Source organism: Piliocolobus tephrosceles, chromosome 15 (genome assembly GCF_002776525.5).
Source record: "Piliocolobus tephrosceles isolate RC106 chromosome 15, ASM277652v3, whole genome shotgun sequence".
Lineage (NCBI taxonomy): Eukaryota > Metazoa > Chordata > Mammalia > Primates > Cercopithecidae > Piliocolobus > Piliocolobus tephrosceles.
This window is the reverse complement of record NC_045448.1, coordinates 62755080-62768668: the sequence shown is the minus strand read 5'-3', so window position 1 is coordinate 62768668 and position 13589 is coordinate 62755080.

Here is a 13589-nt window from a genome sequence, read left to right as displayed (position 1 = left end):
AGGGAACAGCCCTGCCTTTGCAGAACTTATCACCTACTGTCACATAAACACTGGAAGAGAATGAAGATTACATTTGTATTGTCAGTCGATTTGATGAGTACAAAATCTTATCAGAAACACTGTGGGAATCTGAAACTATTATCTATTCACTCACATACTTCTTCAACAACTACATTCTACAACTACTTCTTTTTTTTAAGACATGCGGTCTCACTCAGTCACCCAGGCTGCAGGCTGGAGTGCAGTGGTGCCATCAGAGCTCATTGCAGCCTCAAACTCCTGGTCTCAAGTCATCTTTCAGGCAGGGCGCGGTCACTCATGCCTCTAATCCCAGCACTTTGGGAGGCCGAGGCAGGCAGATCACCTGAGGTCAGGAGTTCAAGACCAGCCTCGCCAACATGGTGAAAATCCTTCTCTACTTAAAATACAAAGAAAGTGAGCCAAGAATGGTGGTGCACATCTGTAATCCCAGCTACTTGGGAGGCTGAGGCACAAGAATCGCTTGAACCTGGGAGGCAGAGCTTGCAGTGAGCCGAGATCGCGCTACTGCACTCCAGCCTGGGTGACAGAGCAAGACTCAAAAAAACAAAACAAAAAAAAGAGCAAGTCTCAAAAAAAAAAAAAAAAAAAACCATCTTTCCTCCTCATTCAGCCTCCCGAGTAGCTGGGACTACAGGCAAAAGCCACTGTGCCCAGCTTACAGCTGGGCAAGGCACAGAGGTGAACATGAGAGACAATGCGCCCCTGCCTTGCAGAACTTTTAGTGAGTGGGAGACAATGTACAAAGTAATACACCCTTTGAGTGCAGTAGCAGGACAGGAGGCACTGGGACTCGGGAGTGAGTAGACAGGTCTCTATCCTGTGTGAGCACCTAATCCAATGGCATGACATGTGAGGAAGGGGAGTGACTGTGCCCAGTAAATTACAGTCCTTCACCCCAGACTGCACCCTGGATTCCAAGCAACCAGCTCACAAGCAGGAGGGGGCTCATGGAATCATGAATCAGTGATAGAATTTCAGTATCAGCAGAGTCCCTAGGCCTTTGTTCATCATCAGAACTGTGAAGGACACCTCAGGGGAGGTCCACCCCCACCCTGGGCGTGGGTAGGGGAGAGGAGGACATTAAAAGGAGACTTCTGGTAGGCAGTAAGCCTATTAGCACATCATATGAAGGTCCTGTCTGTCACTGATATTGGAGGGGCAGTCTGAGTTGCAGTGAGCTGAGAACACACCACTGCACTCCAGCCTGGGCGACAGAGCAAGACTCCTTCTCAAAAAAAAAAAAAAAATTTCACTCAACCTAAAAAAAAATGTAGGCAGGGCCTCAATTCCAAATCTTGTAATAACCAGAACAAATCGAACAGACTGCCCCTCCAATATCAGTAACAGACAGGACCTTCATATGTTATCACTGTTATCTCTCACCCAGGAGTCTTCGGACCCACGCTGAACACAGAGCAGCTGGAGAAAGGTGTTCCCTGCTTCCTAAGTCTTTCCACTTAGATTTTTGGCCTAAGGTAGGTACATCAAGTTTCTTCCCCAGCTGCCTACTGGAAGCAATTACCACAGTCTTAAAATTGGGCGTTTCAGGGCAGGAATCTGGAGGCACCTGCAGCTGGGCTCACCCTAGAACTCAGGGAAGGAAGCAGGCCTTCATGGTATCCGTCAGGACTGACTCCACTCAGCTTAAGCAAAAAAGAAAAGGCTCACGTGGCTGGGAAGGCCGGGATGGAGGCAGGTGAAAGGGGCTCGTGGACGCTGGCACCACTCCCGGCCCCTCCTCCTTCCACAGGTGTTGCCCTCACTCTCACTGTGGCAATGGGAAGCTTACTTCGGGTGGTAGGGAGAGGGCCGGGCAACTCCACCATGCCCATTCAGCGACACCAGAGGAAGAAGAGCTTCCCTCTCCCAGTCCCTGTTTATCACCCCACAGCCCCGGGGCACAGCCTATCTCCAGAAAAAGGAGGATGGAAGGACAGGCAACAGCAGGAGCTACCATAGTCCTCTGCATGGCAGCTATTTTCAAACATGGGAAACTTCTCCTCTCTACATAAAAATAGAGCTCAAATGATCCAAAGTTGGAGAGGAGTCTGGAAGGCTGAGATTGCTGCCAAGAGCAGCCATTCTGCAGATAGAGTTCTGTGTGCTACAGCAGGGCACGAGAGCCCCGGAAAGCAACTGGAAGCAGGTGGGCCTGGAGCACACTGGCATCTCCCAACCCCGACTGAGGAAGGAGGGAACCCCTGCTCTCATCTACAGAGGGAACTAAGGTTGCTTTAACTGGTACCACCTTGCCCATCGCGGGCAGGGGAGGCCTCCCACAGTAGGCCTGATGCTCCCTCTGCCCCCGCCCTGGCTCTCCTGCCCCTGGAGATTGCTCAGCGCAGCAACCCAACCGCTCCTTGAAGAAAACTCCACCACCTCCCCCAGGAGGAGTTTCACCTCTGGCTCATTTCTGCCTCTAGGCCTCAGCCAGGTGGGCTGCTCCTCCGACCTGTCCCTCCAGGATGCGTTCTGGTGCAGGGATGTGGGCCAGGTGGGGTCCCCGGCAAGGTCACCTCGGAAGTAGGCACAACTTGCAAAGACAGAGGCATCTGTTGTGTTAGCACAGCTTTGTCCCTTACCTTTGAGTAACAGTAGGCTCCTCCTCCACCCGACTCCATATGCTGATGAGAAGCACGGAGTTCTTCTGGGCCCTGCTTAAGGCCACAGACATTTTGAGTAAGACAGTCAATCCTCATGTAAGGAAGTGACCAGCCGGAGGAGGATCAGCCCAAGAGGCAGAGGACAATGAACAGAGAGAGTCAAAGGACTGAACAGCAGAGGAGGGAGGCTAGGACAGAACTGGCATTTGTACAATTTACATATACAAATGTCCCCCAAGATATTTTTTAACATATACAAATGTCCCCCAAGATATTTTTTAACTACAAAGAGAAAGACAATGCCCTACTGTGGAGGAACCCAGTGCACAAGGTTAATATGACCAGGAATAGGACACAGTGACATCACGAGCCCCCACTGTGAGGCCTCGAGACAGACAAAACATCATGTCTGTGGTATTCTTGCCAAAAATATATAACCTCATTCTAATCACGCAAAACACCATACAAGCCCAAATGGAAGGACATTCTACAAATAACCAGTACTCATCAGAAGTGTTAAAGTCATGAAAGACAAGGAAAGATTGAGAAACAGATGGGAGGAGACCAAGGAAAAATAACCAAATGCCATGTACGGCCTTAAATAGCATCTGGGAACAGAAAGTGGGCATCTTAGCAGGGCGTGATGTTGTACACCTGTAGGATCACTTGAGCCCAGGAAGTCAAGGGTGCAGCGAGCTGTGATCACACCACTGCACTCACCCTGGGTGACAGAGTAAGACCCTATGTCAAATAAAAGAAAGAACAAAAAAGAAAATGGACATTAGTGAAAAACATTGGTAAAATTCAAGTCAGGTTTGCAGTGCAGATAATAGACTAATAGCAATGTTGATTTCATTGTTCTTGGTTGGTCCAATGTTGATTTTGATAATCACGATATGGTTATGTAAGATGTTAACATTGGGAATACTTGGGTAGAGGCATATGGGTGCTCTGCATACTTTTTTTTTTTTTTTTGAGACTTCGTCTCACTCTTGTCCCCCAGGCTTCAGTGCAATGGCATGATCTCAGCTCGCTGCAACCTCTGCCTCCTGGGTTTGAGTGATTCTCTTGCCTCAGCCTCCCGAGCAGGTGGGATTACAGGCACGCACCACCACACCCAGCTAATTTTTGTATTTTTAGGAGACACAGGGTTTAACCATGTTGGCCAGGCTGGTCCTGAACTGCTGACCTCGTGATTCGCCCACCTCAGCCTCCCAAAGTGCTGGGATTACAGGCGTGAGCCACCGCCCCTGGCCTCTGCATACTATTTTTATAACTTCTCGGTAAGTCAAAATTAATTCAAAACTGAAAATGTTTACTTTTTAATTTAAAGCTTTCTAAGTGAGGCTGGGCACAGTGGCTCATGCCTGTAATCCCAACACTTTGGGAGGCCGAGGCAGGTGGATCACTTGAGGTCAGGAGTTCCAGACCAGTCTGGCCAATATGGAGAAACCTTGTCTCTACTATAAATACAAAAAATTCGCTGGGCGTGGTGGCGGACACCTGTAATCCCAGCTACTTGGGAGGCTGAGGCAGGAGAATCGCTTGAACCCGGGAGGCAGAGGTTGCAGTGAGCCAAGATCGTGCCACTGCACTCCCCTAGCCAGGGCAGCAGAGTGAGACTCTGTCTCAAAAAATAAAATAAAATAAAATAAAATAAAATAGCTTTCTAAGTGGAAGTTTCACCCAACACATCAATGTTATCTCAGAAAAGTAATTTATTGGGTTGGTCTACCAACAATGAACCATGCCAAAACCTGGGATAATGCAGAGAATATTTCTAATTGTCTGCCATAATAAACATCTGCCACAGCTAGGGTTTTTTTATTGCCATGGCAGCCCCTATTTGTTGAGCAGGTACTCAGTTGTAGGGACAAGTGCTAAACACTCAGCAAGATAAGCATCTCTCCAACTTCTGGAGGAGGGACCAGTGAGACAGGCTGCCCCCAACAATGAAATGCTCTCCCCCGGCCTCCAGAGCCAGCCTCAGTGGGGTGGTTTTGCATCTTCTGTTTGTCTTGTTCTTCAAGACAGTGAGTGGGAAAGTTCCCAGCTTTCTTGACAGTCCATCACAACCCCTCCTTCTTCATTCCTTCCATGGTGACTCACTTTTACAGGCTTTTGCAATTAAATAAAGGCATTTCCCACCAACTTTAAGCCCAACAACTTTATCTTCAGTGTCTACCACTCATTTCTCATATCCCGCAAGAGGAAAGATTCATGTGATATTGTTGCTATTTAAGACATTTGAGCTTGTCCACATTCAAGTTTTGTCTTTGTTTTTCTGAGGTTTTCCCTGGGTTCTCCCACCTCCCCAGCTAGGAAAACAGCAGCTGGCAGCTGCTGCTGAGGCAGTCACAGCTCTGGTCCCCTGGTTGACTGCAACTCGGAAGCAGGTAGGTCTGTCCTCAAAGTTTCCAGTAGCTGAAACGACAAGGCAGGACCCAGGCTGGGTCCCTGTGCAGCACCTTGGCACCTGTTGCCTGATTCCCGAATCTCTGCCCAGTTAGGTTTCCTGCAAGCTTTTCCCACTGCAGTCTTCATGTTGTGTCAGTAAAAGTCGACATTTTCATTCCCCTCTCTCCAGGCCAGACTATAAATTATCCGCTGATGAGTTAACACCCCATTACTATGCCACAGTTTGCAATGAGATGGGAAAAGTAGAAGAAGGTACTCTGACCCCAGTTGCCTTGAACCCTTGAACGAGAGGAGGAGAGCCCCAGAGGGTCACTGAGTCAAAAGGAGGTGAGAGCTGGGACTTTCTCTAGTGTCCAGGGAGGTCTTGGGTAAGGCCAAACTGAGGCTGGAAGGGCCTGGCTGCTTCCTACCCACCCACCCCGGGAATTTTGACAGCTGAAGGGATGCCACCTGGGCATGGTTGAGTGTCTGTGGACAAGTCCCAGAGGCCCCTTCCCAAGGCCACCTTCCCACTACTGAGCTCGGCAGAAGGGGCAAAGGAGGAGGATAGGGCAGAGGGAGACAGCTCTGTCTCAGGTCCTTTCCGCTCTGTTCCCGTAGACAAGGGGCAGGGGCCTCACCCCAAGGCAGTCAGAGGAGGGGAAGCTTCTACGTTTGAGCGCAGGAATGTGGGGGAGCTGACTCTGAGCACAGGACAGATATCAACAAGGACAAGCAAAATAGAATGCACTCTGATCCTAATGACGATGGAGGCACCAACCTTAGACACTCACGTTCTTGCCTTGATATGAGGGACATTCTTACCTCCGTCACACTCCTGGGCAACCCAGAGAGAGCCACTTGGAAGGGAACTGAGGGCCTGTCCCAGAGCTAAAAGCACTTAAAAGGATCGAGCCAAGGGACAGTCCTTTTATTTTTTTTGCAATAAAGACGCGTTCTCACTAAGTCACCAGGGCTGGCCTGAAACTCCTGGCCTTAAAGCAATCCTCTTGCCTTAGCCTCCCGAAGTGCTGGGATGACAGGCATAAGCCACCACACCCAGTTGACAATCCTTTTAAATCTGTGGAAAATACACCTTAGAAAACATAAAATGGATGGCCGGGTGCGGTGGCTCAAGCCTGTAATCCCAGCACTTTGGGAGGCCGAGACGGGCGGATCACAAGGTCAGGAGATCGAGACCATCCTGGCTAACATGGTGAAACCCCGTCTCTACTAAAAAATACAAAAAAAAAAAAAAGAAAGAAAGAAAACATAAAATGGAACCCCTTCCATTTCTACAAAACGGACCTCCTTCAGGCCTGGGGCCTCCGAAAGAGACCCATTTCCCCAGGAAGGGGATGGGGCAGGAGACTTGCTGGGTTTGAAGCTGAGAAGTGTACACAAATGGGCAAAGGGGACCCTGAGAGTCTGTGCTGGCTTCAAGGACGGGGGACTTGCACATCCAGGGAGACACTGAGGGCAGGTGCTGGAGAGGCAGAACTGTTTGAAAGGGGGGGCGGATTCGACTCCAGTGAAAGAGAGGGGCGAGGGCACCGACGCTGGGAATGGGTGAGCGAGAAGTAAACCTGGAAGGGTTCTCTTGGTATGAACGGCCAACAGCCCCTTCATGGAGGTAGACTCAAGAGTGGGCTTGACTCAGAAAGCAACGAGAGACGGAAATATTTCGGGCAGAGCGCCCACAGAGATAACCCTGAGGACTGAGCAGGGAGGCCAAGGAAGGAGCCTAGAAAGAGGCTGTGGGGGCAGCGTGGGAGGCTCAGGCCCAGCACTTAGCAGCCAAAGGAAGCTTTCAGGCAGAAATTCAAGAACCTGGGCAACGATGTCATACCCACAGCAGGAAGGAGAATTTCCAGGTGTGGAGATCAATGTGGTGAAGGCCTCAGGTCAGGGAAGACAAGAAAAAATGCTGGGGAGTCAAGCATGGGGGTGCATGCCTGGAGTCCCAGCTACTCAGGAGACTGAGACAGGAGAGTCACTTGAGCTCTGGAGGTTGAGGCTGCAGTGAGCTATGATTGCATCACTGCACTCCAGGCTGGGTGACAGAGACCCTATCTTTAAAAATTATAAATAGGCCAGACACGGTGGCTCACATCTGTAATCCCAGCACTTTGGGAAGCCAAGGCAGGTGGATCACTGGAGGCCAAGAGTTCGAGACCAGCCTAACCAACATAGCAAAACCCCATCTCTATTAAAAATACCAAAAAAAAAAAAAAAAATTAGCCAGGCGTGGTGTGGTGGTGCACACCTGTGGTCCCAGCTACTCGGGAGACTGAGGCACAAGGATCACTTGAACCCAGGAGGCGTACGTTGCAGTGAGCCTAGATGGCACCACTGCACACCAGCCTGGGCAATAAAGTGAGACTTTATGTCAAAATAAAAAATTAAATTAAATTAAATTAATACATTTAAAATGCTGGGGGCTCCCAAGTCAGAATAGTGGATGGTCAAAAATGTTTGTCTCTTTCCCTAAATAACAAAGGATATAATAAAGAAGCCCAAGGCAGCACTGGCAGTGAAGACAATACCACCAAGAGAAATAATTCATTTTGTGAAAGATGGGAAACATCCGGCATCGTATTAATGGCCAAACTGGAAAAGGAAACCGCAGCCCAGCACAGGACGGGGAGAAGGCTGCGTGGGATGTGGGTTATAGGAGGGCTTCCCTGGAAAGGCTCCCAGCTTGGAGGAGGCAGAAGGGGTGACTAACTGGGGGGCTGGCTTTACCAGCTCGTCCTTCTAAAACTCATGTGCACATGCGCACACGCAAACACACAGGTTAAGTGAGCATGAGCTCAGATGCTGACCTGCTAAGGAATGTTCCCTAAACTGAGGGGGAGGTACAGGGTTCAGGTTGAAGCAACTGAGTAGAACACCGCGAAACAGATCCAAAGCAAAGGGAAGAAAGGCAGCTCCAAGATTTGGGGTCAAGTCTACCTGCCCCCTACCTGCTCAGTCCCTGAAAGGAAGCCACAGTGACCCTCACCCAACCTTCCAATGTAGGAAGTGGCCTTATGGGTTAACAATCCAAAAAAAGAAACACTTCCTAGGAACTTCTACAAATCAGTTCAGTCTTTCATTAAAGGAACAAGCATACTTAGTATTTGTTCTTCTCCATAAGAATTAGGGTGAACAACAACTCACCTAATCCCTGAGATAATTAAGAATTGTAAAAAAAAAAAAAACTCTAATTCATTTTCTTATGAACAGTCCTTACATCCATGAAGAACAGGCTCCTATGGAAAGAGAAGCAATCAGAGAACAAACTGTTTAGGAAATTTTATACAGAAAAAAAGATGACCAAAATAAAAAATTCCTAGAGGGCAGGTAGAATCATGACTTAAAACCAAATTGGCTTTGTAGTAGAGTGGAGTGATGGTTGCAGTAGAATTCTACAATCTACTAAGGCCAGGCACGGTGGCTCTTGCCTGTGATCCCAGCACTTTGGGAGGCCAAGGTGGGCAGATGACTGGAGGTCAGGAGTTCAAAACCAGCCTGGCCAACATGGTGAAACTCCGTCTCTACTGAAAATACAAAAATTAGCCGGACGGGTGACACATGCCTGTAATCTCAGCTACTTGGGAGGCTGAGCCAGGAGAAGCACTTGAATCCAGGAGGCAGAGTTTGCAGTAAGCTGGGATCGCACCACTGCACTCTAGCCTGGGCAACAGAGCGAGACTCCGTCTCAAAAAAAATAAAAAAATAGAAAATAAAATAGTTCAGGCTGGGTGCGATGACTCGTGCCTGTACTCCCAGCACTTTGTTGAGGGCGAGGTGGGTGGAGTACCTGAGGTCAGGAGTTCAAGATCAGCCTGGTCAACATGGCAAAACCCCATCTCTATTAAAACTTCAAAAATTAGCTGGGTGCAGTGATGGGCGCCTGTAGTCCCAGCTATTTGGGAGGCTGAGGCAGGAGAATTGCTTCATCCTGGGAAACAGAGGTTGCAGTGAGCTGAGTTCGTGCCACTAATTGCGCCCACTCCAGCCTGGGTGACAGAGAGAGACTCCATCTCAAAAAAATAAAAAAGAGTTCAGCTCCTTCAGGCCTCAGACAGCTGCATTCTGAGGCATGTATTCTGCACCGTCCTCCAGATTCCCTGCGGGGTTGAGCTCCAATCCCACGGTGGCAGTGGCTTCACACTCCTCATCTGCTGCCTTCCAAGGGCCACTTCCTGCCGAACTTTGTACCTGCACTTCCCCCCAAAAAATCTACCCGCACTAGAATCCCTGTCTTAAAGTTTGTTTTCTGGAAAAACCCAAACCAAGGATAGGATAATGTTTATTTTGTACTTGAAATTTTTTTTAAAGAGGTGGTGGAAGTTGGTGCCCAGTAGAAGAGCTAGGAAAGCCAACTTCAGGAAGGGCTGAGGTGATGAGCAGGAAGACAGGATGTGAGTTGAAGACAGGTTGGGAAAGGGCGAGTCACAGGATGGTAGGTTTCGGATGGTAGGTTTCCAAGGCAGTGAGGTGAGCCCTTACTAGCACTTACAATGCAAGTTCTCCATGTGGCTTATTGCCTGAGGAGCCTCAAAGGCCCACCCTTCGATCTCGTGTGGGGCAGCTGTCAAGAAGCTGCAAATACCTTTGTTCAACTGCCAGGCCCCTGACTTAGAAATAAGCCCTTGGATTACAATCAAATTAAAACTACTCTCACTGCTTCAGTGCAGTTAATATATCCCCTTTCACCAAGACCAACCAAGAAGAAAGCAACTGGCAAAGCTCAAAAGCCACCAGGGTTGCTTGGGATGAGAATTCATAAATACAGGTCAAAGTGACAGAAGCAGGAAACGTACCTGAACAGGACTCCATCTTTCAATTTAAGGGCTTAAAAAAATACATAAAAAGACAGGCCGGGCACGGTGGCTCATGACTGTAATCCCAGCATTTTGGGAGGCCAAGGCGGGCGGATCATGAGGTCAGGAGATCAAGACCATCCTGGCTAACACGGTGAAACCCCGTCTCTACTATTGGCTGGGCGTGGTGGCGGGCGCCTGTAATCCCAGCTACTCAGGAGGCTGAGGCAGGAGAATGGCGTGAACCTGGGAGGCGGAGCTTGCAGTGAGCCAAGATTGCACCACTGCACTCCAGTCTGGGTGACAGAGCGAGACTCCATCTCAAAAAAAAGGAAAAAAAAAAAGTACATAAAGGCTCATGCTGTATTTCAATTATTCTACGATGTAATATTTAATTAAGATGTCACATTTTAGTATCTGTGATTGAGGCACAATTGATAAAAAATCATATTGGCAGTGCTTTTAGTAGTGTATAGAAAGTTGCACATTTATAACAAATATGGTACTTCATATCATGTGAGCAAACAAGCTTTTTTAGGGCTCTTTAAAGACAAAAGTCCTTCATCGTTGGCCTCTACCTTTCAAGATATGATATTAAGGGCAAAACTTTTTTTTTTAGTGTATTACTTTCAGGCCTTCATGAGTCGGAATACTTCAATTTTTCATATTAATGCAAATGAAGTTCAGTTCAAGAAATCTTATTTGGCAAACGTTTCTAGCAATTGGATTTACATTAAGGAACACCTAATTTCATAGCCTCAATAGCCCAGCATGTAAAGTATGTATTTTCCTGTTACAGGCAAGAAACAAGAATTTTCACTCCATCTTGCAAATCATGGGGAAGTTAAACTTTTGACCCAAGTGAAGGCTTCATCTCAGCTTCCCATCCTTTGCATTAGTAAAGTCACCTTCCCTTTTTGCATCTGAGAAAGTCAAGATGACCCAGGACATCAAATATTCCGCATCACCATCAATCAGGAGTTGACAAGTAGGAGATGGCCCACTTTGAGTGTCTTTAATTCTTGACTCAACTTCCAAGTGTAACAAAGTCACTCCCGCAACTTCCTGTTCTTCGTTCTGGCCTCTCTTGACCATCTCAAGAAAGGAGACAGGTATAACCAGGATCAGGAATGGGAATGAGCCATTCTTGTCTCTTGCATCCTTTTCTTAAGACCTGCTTGGGTTTATGAATAGTCCAAACCCCAGCAATGCTCTTTCAGCCTTCTTGACCTTCAAACTCAAAATCAACATGACTTGGGAATAGCCAAGAAAAGGGCCCAAAATGCCAGTTTCCCTTGAGGCCTAAATTGTTAAGCAGTTCTCAAAGAAGAAGTTAGACTTATAGCAGTTCCACCCGTGAGATGGGGGATCAGGTGAGAACCCATATTGTGGGCACCAAGAGAGGCCTTCCTAGATTTAAGGGTCAGTGCCATAACGGAGCCCAAGCATGTGTAACGCTCTAAAACCTAATGTGCTCTGCTGAAAAGTCCATGGGGTCCATCTCACAGGGCAGCGATGACCAGGGTGGTGGGCTGGGGCAGCCATTGCACAAGAACTTCTGCCAAATGAAAGGCCAGAGATCTCATCCAAATGTCATCAGCACCAAGAACTCATATTCAAATAACAGCACACACGTGGACTGAAGTCTCAGAAAAGGCCCCCCAGGGGCCTTCCACACCTCATTCAAAAACCTGCTCTATCTCTTCTTTCTCTACAAGAGACTTGAAACCTCAGGGAAGGGGAATCCCTGACAATAAAAAAATTGAAATTCCTCTGAGAGGAGGAATCTATTGCCTGAGAATACACGGTCAGGTTATATGGACAAATGCAAATGTGATCCAATTACCTGTGAATGTTCTCAGAGCTTCTTTACTTCTTTACTCTTCTCTAACCATAATGTGGCAATGTGGCCCTCTGGGCTGTGTGTGCTAGCAGCTACAGGAGTAGAAGGCAGATGCAGGCCCCAGGAAACCTTCAGGAAGACCAGGCTGAAAATAGTCTTCAATCTCAAATCAAGTACCTGTGTCCTCCATACTTGCTCAGAAATGGCTTCCATATTCCAAACAGGAGAAGACAGTTTGCTCTTATAACACTAACCCTTCTGTTTTTTGAGCTTCATCAATTGTCTACTCATTTCCCACTGAACGTTAGTAGTGTCTTCTCAACATGGGTCTATGAAAGGAAATCGAGTAGTCAAGGCTGCCTCTGTATTTCATCTTTGCGGCTACAAACTCCAAAATAGAAATGGCTTAGGATAACACAATCTTTACAATGCCACACCACTCCCTAATTAAATTACTCATACTCACTGAAAAGGGAAGCATAAATAAATATTCTCACTTTTCTTTAAAGACTTTAAATGGGAAAGCACTTTGGGGATTTTAAATGCAAAGATAGATGACGCACTGAGAGACAGTGATAGTTCAACACCACTGTAATGGTTTTTTTTTGGGGGGGGAACTGGCCTCTTTCAGGGAAAATGGTCTCAAATATGGGAAACAAAAGGATTATAGATTACACATTACACAAACAATTAAAAATACAGTGGCTTTATTTCCATTGTTTATAGTCCCCAGTATCCCATCTGATAAGAACCTTCAATTCTATAAACAAAAATATTTCAAGAAAGTATGTTACACAATAGTACATATAATAGTTTGGCAGAATTTTAAACTCTAGTAGTTCATACCCCCAAAAAACAAGTTTTAAAATTCAAAAATAACAGTTTTATTTAACATATGTTATATCTTAACATTTAAAATATCATGCTCTAGTTAAATATTTCATCAACAACACTGTATACAAATAAAATATTACATAAAATATATTTAAGAAAATGTTTTGGTCTTTGATCTGAACAATAAATAAAAACAGGCACTTCTACATAGACAGGGAAGCAATTACTACTCAGAATAATAATCTTGTATAAGCAGCATGTGGAAATATGGCAATAATAAATTCTGGAGTTTTAAATTGACAAACCATCTATGCAAAAGTCTGCAACTTCAATCTTTTCACTCAGGTTCAGAAGTTAGATATGCCTTCCTGGTCCACATTGAAAATTCACTAACACAATACGGTTGTTAGGGGCAATTCAACCTTCAGCTGGCCATTAAGGAATCATACTCATTATCTTCAAATACTAAAATTAGACTATGATACCACCCAGCAAAACAAATACAAGAAAAATTAAATCCTCTTTCTCCTTATTATGACCATAAGATCACAACAAGATAAATTAGATGAGTGTCACACAATGATTCTTATTTTGCAAAATTAATTAACACACGAAAATACTGTTTGGGGGCCAGGCGCGGTGGCTCAAGCCTGTAATCCCAGCACTTTGGGAGGCCGAGACAGGTGGATCACGAGGTCAGGAGATCGAGACCATCCTGGCTAACATGGTGAAACCCCGTCTCTACTAAAAAAAAATACAAAAAAAATACTAGCCGGGCGAGGTGGTGGGCGCCTGTAGTCCCAGCTACTCCGGAGGCTGAGGCAGGAGAGTGGCGTGAACCCGGGAGGCGGAGCTTGCAGTGAGCTGAGATCTGGCCACTGCACTCCAGCCCCTGCGACAGAGCGAGACTCCGTCTCGGAAAAAAAAAAAAAAGAAGAAAGAAAGAAAATACTGTTTGGGTAGCAGGAAATTTCCACAATTGAAAAACTGAATTCCATAACTGACAACTGAAAGTTCAGTTTTCTGGACAATTTAAAATTTACCCAAATCCCATAACAA